Here is a 6,675-nt window from a genome sequence, read left to right as displayed (position 1 = left end):
TTTTTAGGATTATAAAAAGAGTAAAATAAAATGATTTGGGAAAATACCAACCACTCTCACGTCAAATAAAAACATGATTTGCTGTATTTACTAAAAAAGTTAGTATTTATAAAGGTTCACCGTATAGAAGTTTAAGCGTTAAAATGTTGAAAAACAACTTCCGAATGCATGTTTCAGTCAATATTTCTCTGTAATGTGGCAACCAGAGAAATACTTAAGGCAATTTACTCCATTATACCTTGTATACTAAAGCAAAATATTTTAAAAAGATACCTGCATATACACTTAAAGCAACTTAATTCGTAATGTGGCTTACAGAAAAATATTGAAGACAATTACCCCATAACACCTGGTATACTCAAGCAAATTTATTCATAAAAATGTACGAGTATTTCCAAGCCAACTTCTCCATAATGTGGCATACAGAGAAATATTAAAGGCAATTTACTCCATAATGTCTTTTATACTCAAGCAAATTTATTTGTAAAAATATATTTCCATATATACCGATGCCAACCTAATATGTAATGTGGCATACAGAGAAATATTAAAGGCAATTTACTCCGTAATGCCTTTCATACTGAAGCAAATTCATTTGTAAAAATATATTTCCATATATACTGAAGCCAACCTGATATGTAATGTGGCATACAGAGAAATAGTCAAGACAATAATACTCCATAATTCCTTGTATACTCAAGCAAATGTATTCATAAAAATATATTTCCAAGCCAACTTCTCCATAATGTGGCATACAGTGAAATATTAAAGCTAATTTACTCCATAATGCCTTATATACTCAAGCAGATGTATTCACAATAAGACATCTGCATTTATACTTAAGGCAACTTATTCTGTAAAAACATTCAAGCCAATTTCATTATGGATAAATAATTAAGACTACTTCTTCCATAATGGGACATATAATCTAGAAAACACACTTCGTAATGTGGTATACATTATATAAACTCAAGAAAACTTACTCCTTAATTAGGCATGTAGATACATATTCAAGTAAACTTACTCCTTTTTCTATTATATAGATACATATTTCAGAAAACATACACCCTAATGTGACATACGGATATAAATTTAAACAACTTACTCCCTAATGATGCTATATATGAAAACTAAAGAAAATTACTCCTTAATAAGACATATAGATACATACTCAAGAAAACTTAGTCCCTTATGAAGTATTAAGATGCATATTCAAGAAAACGTACACTATAATGTAAATTCAAAAAAACTTACTCTCTAATGAAGCTTACAGAAATGTAATCAAGAAACCTTACACTCTAAAGTAACATATGCTTCATATCCAACAACTATTATCTGTTTTATTTGACACTTTTAAAATAACAGTTCACTTGATTTCAAAAACATTACAAATCAGTTGAAAAATATTTATGTATTTGAAATGTCTTAATCGAGGTAATTACCTTAGTCATAAAATACCTAATAGGTATGTAACAACAATGAAGAGGTAATTATTTATATTAATGCATAAAATATTACTTTAGCCATGTGCTCAACTAAATTGGGTTTTTGTTTTTAAATCAGGTGACAGTACATTGAGTTTCAATGTCTAGCTTACTACTGTAACAATAGTAACAGAAATTGATAAATAAATTTTAATATTAAATTAAATTATTATTATTATTATATATTTGTCATTTATCAGGACATTGATGGGGTTTTTGGTTCTAACAAACACAAAATGTTGTGTGAAAATTTTAATGCTCTACAAAAATTTCTTTACAAAATAATTGTTATTGGAAAAATGTATAGAATTTAAACTAGGCAAGTATATAATACTAGTAAAGGGCAGTATTTATTGTAAAAATGTCCAATAAATATCTTGGCACTCCAATCTTTTGTAAAAAAGTTTGTTTGCTTTAAAAAATGTGATATAATCAATTAAAGCTAATTACAAATGAATGTCAAATGAATGAATGAATGTGTGGTTCATGAATGTCAAAGGTAATTGATAACTTTTATTATTTAATTTTACTTCAAGTTCCTCAAGTAGACTATTTTTAACTAGATTTTTATTATTAATTTAATAATATGTAATTTTTTAAATAAAGTGTTCAATATTATGATGAGCTTTACAGCTGGACTATCATGTGAGTGGACCATTTAGTTCTTGAATTATTAAAGTACACTTATTTCAATGTCACTGCTTGCTAAAATACTTAACATTTTAAAGCCTGTATCTCAGTTATTGCAATTAAGTATTAAAAATATACTTTAAACCAAGAAATGAAATTTATTAAGATTAGTAAGTTTTGGTAATGAAACTATGATTGTCGACACGAACTTCCTTTGAGCCTCTCGTCCCTCTTGTAGAGCTTAAATTTCAGGGATGCATATAAAGTATTTTAAAAATAACTAAGAAATAAATGTTATGCAAACTTCTCTACACTAACTTCATGTTTCGTTTAATACTACTACGTTAACTAAAATTACAAAATAGAAGTTCATTGGTCACAAATTCTGAATGGCTTGATTATGAATTTTTTTACTTTATGAGGAAGTTTTTTGTAGCTAACTGACGTATGAAAGTCACAAATGAAGACTGACCCTAACCCTTCGAGCTGGCTATAGAGCCTAACCCTGGAACTGGGGGTCAAATTTCTATAAGTAGTTTGTACACTACCTTATATTTATTTATTGTCATATGTATAGTATAAAACAAGAATATTGTTTTCTATTCCATTGTATTCATTATTTCTCTAGGAGTATTTTTCTGTACAAAATAATTTTCAATTGCAAAAGCCAACAGTATTACGCCAAGTTAATTCTAAGTTTTTTTTTATTTTTACCAAATAATAATATAAAAACTAAAATATACAAAATATAGATTTTCTTTTACATATTGTAAATGAAATAATAAACAAGAGGATGAAAAGACCTTAACGATTTGTGATAAAAGTAAATACTCCAAAGTCTTAATTTGTCCAAGCTTGTATACATATTAGTTCACTTTTCACACTGCAACACAAATCATGTAATAACTTTAGGACAGCCGGAATAATAGTAAGTTTTATCCAATGCAGTCAATGTGGTAATCTATAAGAGTTATTTTAACATTAATATGTCTATTATCACAATTTTTCTGCTGAATCTATTTATATACACTCTTTAAGTTAGGCTACACATCGTTGTGGGTCATTCAAATGATCGCGGAATGATTGGCCAATTTGTAACTCGCTTATATCTTATCATTCAGGAACATATAGATGTGAGTAATTTTTTTACATTAGAACTTCAATTAAATTGCATTATTCACACACCTTATTAGGCCCTATACGTTGTGAGATTAATGTATTACAAAAAATAGCACATTTGACTCGTTTTATGATTGCGTATCGCTGCTTATTAGAAGCTGGCTGTATTGATGGTGATTGTAATTTTTCGTGCTAGAGTTTTTCATTATGTCTCATTAATTAAAATGTTGTACAAAAGGTCTCTTTAATTTGTATGCTTTTTTTAGTTTTCTCTATAAACTAAAAAGAGAGCTATGTTTTTTCTATGATATTTTTTATGTTAGTAAGAACTGTTTGTTATTTAACAGAAAACTCATTAATGTAAAAAGATTTTTTTTGTTTAAATGCTCAGTCATACGAAATATATACTTTCAGTACAAAACCTCCAAAATCAGTTTGATTTTTATAAGTAGCACGTGTAAGCTATACGATCATCTCCCAATCCTGTTTTATTTTTGTGAATATACATTAAGATTAGATCTGTAGAGTAAGTAGTGGAAAGTTAGACGTTAAACGATGCATTAGAGTGTGATGTTTTATTACAGTACAGTGCTATAAGTATATACTTATAATAGTGCTATTAGACTTACAAGTGGTTTACAATATTCACGTTTTCAGGTACTTAATGACGTGTACTCTGAAAAATCTTTATAAGATCCAAATATCAGGATATTTGATAGTTTGGATAGGATCTGTTCATAATAGATCTAGAAAATTGTATTTCTACTGTTCCAACTTGTTAAAATTTAATCAAATCTTGCCAATCTCTGTGATCTATTATCTTATGAAAGAGTTTTTTATATATAAGTTTATTTACTGTATTATTAGACAATAAGAAGAATTCATATGTAAATAATGTGTGATATTCCAGAATATTTTATGGGTTCCTTAGGTCCAATTTATTATATACGCTTAATAAACACATTGTCTGAAATATTTAAGTTTTTCTCTATCTCTGTCATTTATTTCATTCTGGTATTTATAAATTAGGTATCAAATCTTTTTAGAGAATTTTGTTTATTTAGCAATTGTTTGTGTGTTTATCATATCAACAAAGCCATATATTTTTCTCTTGTACAGGTTTTTGCAATGCTTAAAATGACAGCCATTTGCAAACTTACGTAAATCATATTTAAAGCTGACAGTCCAGATATAGATTAAAATAAGGTAAGGCAGTCATCCAAAACTACAACATTAAAAAGCTATGAATTTTAAAGTAAAAAATGCTCAGAGACAGATTGTAAACTTAAAATTTCAGACACTTCTTGTTTATTTGGACCAAATAAATATTTTCTAAAATGTTCCCAAGAGGGTTAAAAATATATTGTTTAAGCTAGTGTTATTTTCTACATTGTCACTAATAAAATAAGTTAGCTAGGGAAATGTGCCTTATAAATAAGAGCAAATAACTAAGGTATTAAACTTTGACTCAATATCAACTTATTTCAGTGAAACATGTATTTAGCAGTATTTTTATGATATTATGTAATTTTTATAAATAGTCTGGTTTTATATAATTGTAGTATTTGGATTCAAAGCTGATCTATTTTTATATAAGATATTGTGTAACTTTAAAGGAATTTTCTGATTTTATGTACAGTGTGAAGATTTGTTTTAAATATTATAATTTATTTTTAGTGTTTTAATTCAGGAACATTTATGAAGAAAACATTGTTCTAAATAGATTTTTGAAGGGTGCGAGTTGACAATTAAAATGATGAAAACTGAAATGATGATTTAGATGAAAACTGTATATTTTTACATTTATTATTATGTATAAATTTCTTTTTTAACCAATAAAGGAATAGTAACTAACAAATATTTAAAAACATTTCATTTCTGTAAGTTCATAAATTAATATTTATAAAAAAGAAAAAAAAATATTTTTGACTTCACCCTTTTAAAACAAATTAGCCAACTGTCGAAAATTTATAACGTTATATAGTCACTTGTTGTGTTGCCTTTCACCAATTAATTGTATTGCTCAACATAGGTTAACTCTTAAGAATATATGAAGAAAACCGCAAAGCTTTATTTTAAAAGATATATATTATGTTGTGGATGAATATTTATTTGTTTGTTTTCATTTATACATTTTATTTCGTGTGTGACCTCAAAAGAAACGTTTATGATGTACAATCGTATAGTATATGTTGTCTAGAAGTGGGTGAAATAGTGTTCAGCAAATTATATGAATTAATTTTACACTACTGTATGTTTTTATTACTCCTTGGGTTATCAATATGTTTTCATCAGTAACTCAAAAGATTATTTTTATTTTTTATTTGTAGAATGTTGCGCCCAATTGTTTGTTTTGGTTCTGATTGAAGTGTTTTTTTATTGTGAGTATGAGGAATATGAAAGGTGTGGTTGTGGCATGATTATCCACTGTATGATTGTTGGAGGGAGAATGTGTCTTGAAAATTTGGTAAAACTGAATTTTGTAAGGAAACACAATTAGTCCAATAGCAATAACAATATGTGCTTGGAAATTAAAACTTGCATGTGTTTGGTGCATATGGTGTTTTTTGTGACTTAACGTATGTTTATTTTCCAGATATTACAATATTATTAGCATCAATGCATTCAGGAAATTATAAATTTAACCCTAGAACTGGCAATGGTGTCACTCTGTACTGGCAGCTCTATTTTAACAGCCTCGCAGACGTTTCTTATAATGTATCACATTTCATAACTGTTAGTCCAAATATAAACTATTATATGTCAATGTATTCAAAACTATATGGAGAGCATTATAATAACAATATCTTATTGTTTCCATGGAAACATATATATTTATTTTTTTTACAAAATGTAAGAAAAAATGTTTTTTGGAAATTTTTTTTGTAAATATTCCGTTGTGTAACTGCTTAGCAATAAGCTTTACATCAAAACCGTAAATGTATAACTTATTCGAAATTTTGTCCTGATTCCAAAAACATATAATTATTGTAACTTTTACCTCAAAACGTATGTGTTACAGGTTGTATGAAAAGGCACCCTTTACTTATTTTCAAAAATGCGTACATTTCTAAACAAATATTATTGTTCGTGGGTAAACATAATCTCTTGACTGCATTTATACTTATATAAGTATGACAGTTAAAACAAAAATAAAATAAAATAAAATAATAAATATTAATCTTACCTTATTTACATATGTACAATATATACAAAGTTTCATTTTTCACTCAGCGTCACTAGATCCCGCCCTGCGAGCTCTCTAAGATCATTTGATCGGTCTCTAAAGTTTTCACCCATACTGAACAATTACAACTACGAGTATAACCTAAGAAAGCTAAAAAAAACAATAATAACAACACCAAATACTATTGGATTCGTAACCTCAAACACAAAACCCGGCACTTGTTTACAATTTCACAACAATGTGGTTGACCCGTAC

The sequence above is a fragment of the Homalodisca vitripennis genome, chromosome 8 (assembly GCF_021130785.1).
Source record: "Homalodisca vitripennis isolate AUS2020 chromosome 8, UT_GWSS_2.1, whole genome shotgun sequence".
NCBI lineage: Eukaryota > Metazoa > Arthropoda > Insecta > Hemiptera > Cicadellidae > Homalodisca > Homalodisca vitripennis.
The sequence above is the reverse complement of the archived record's forward strand: the minus strand, read 5'-3'. Positions refer to the sequence as shown.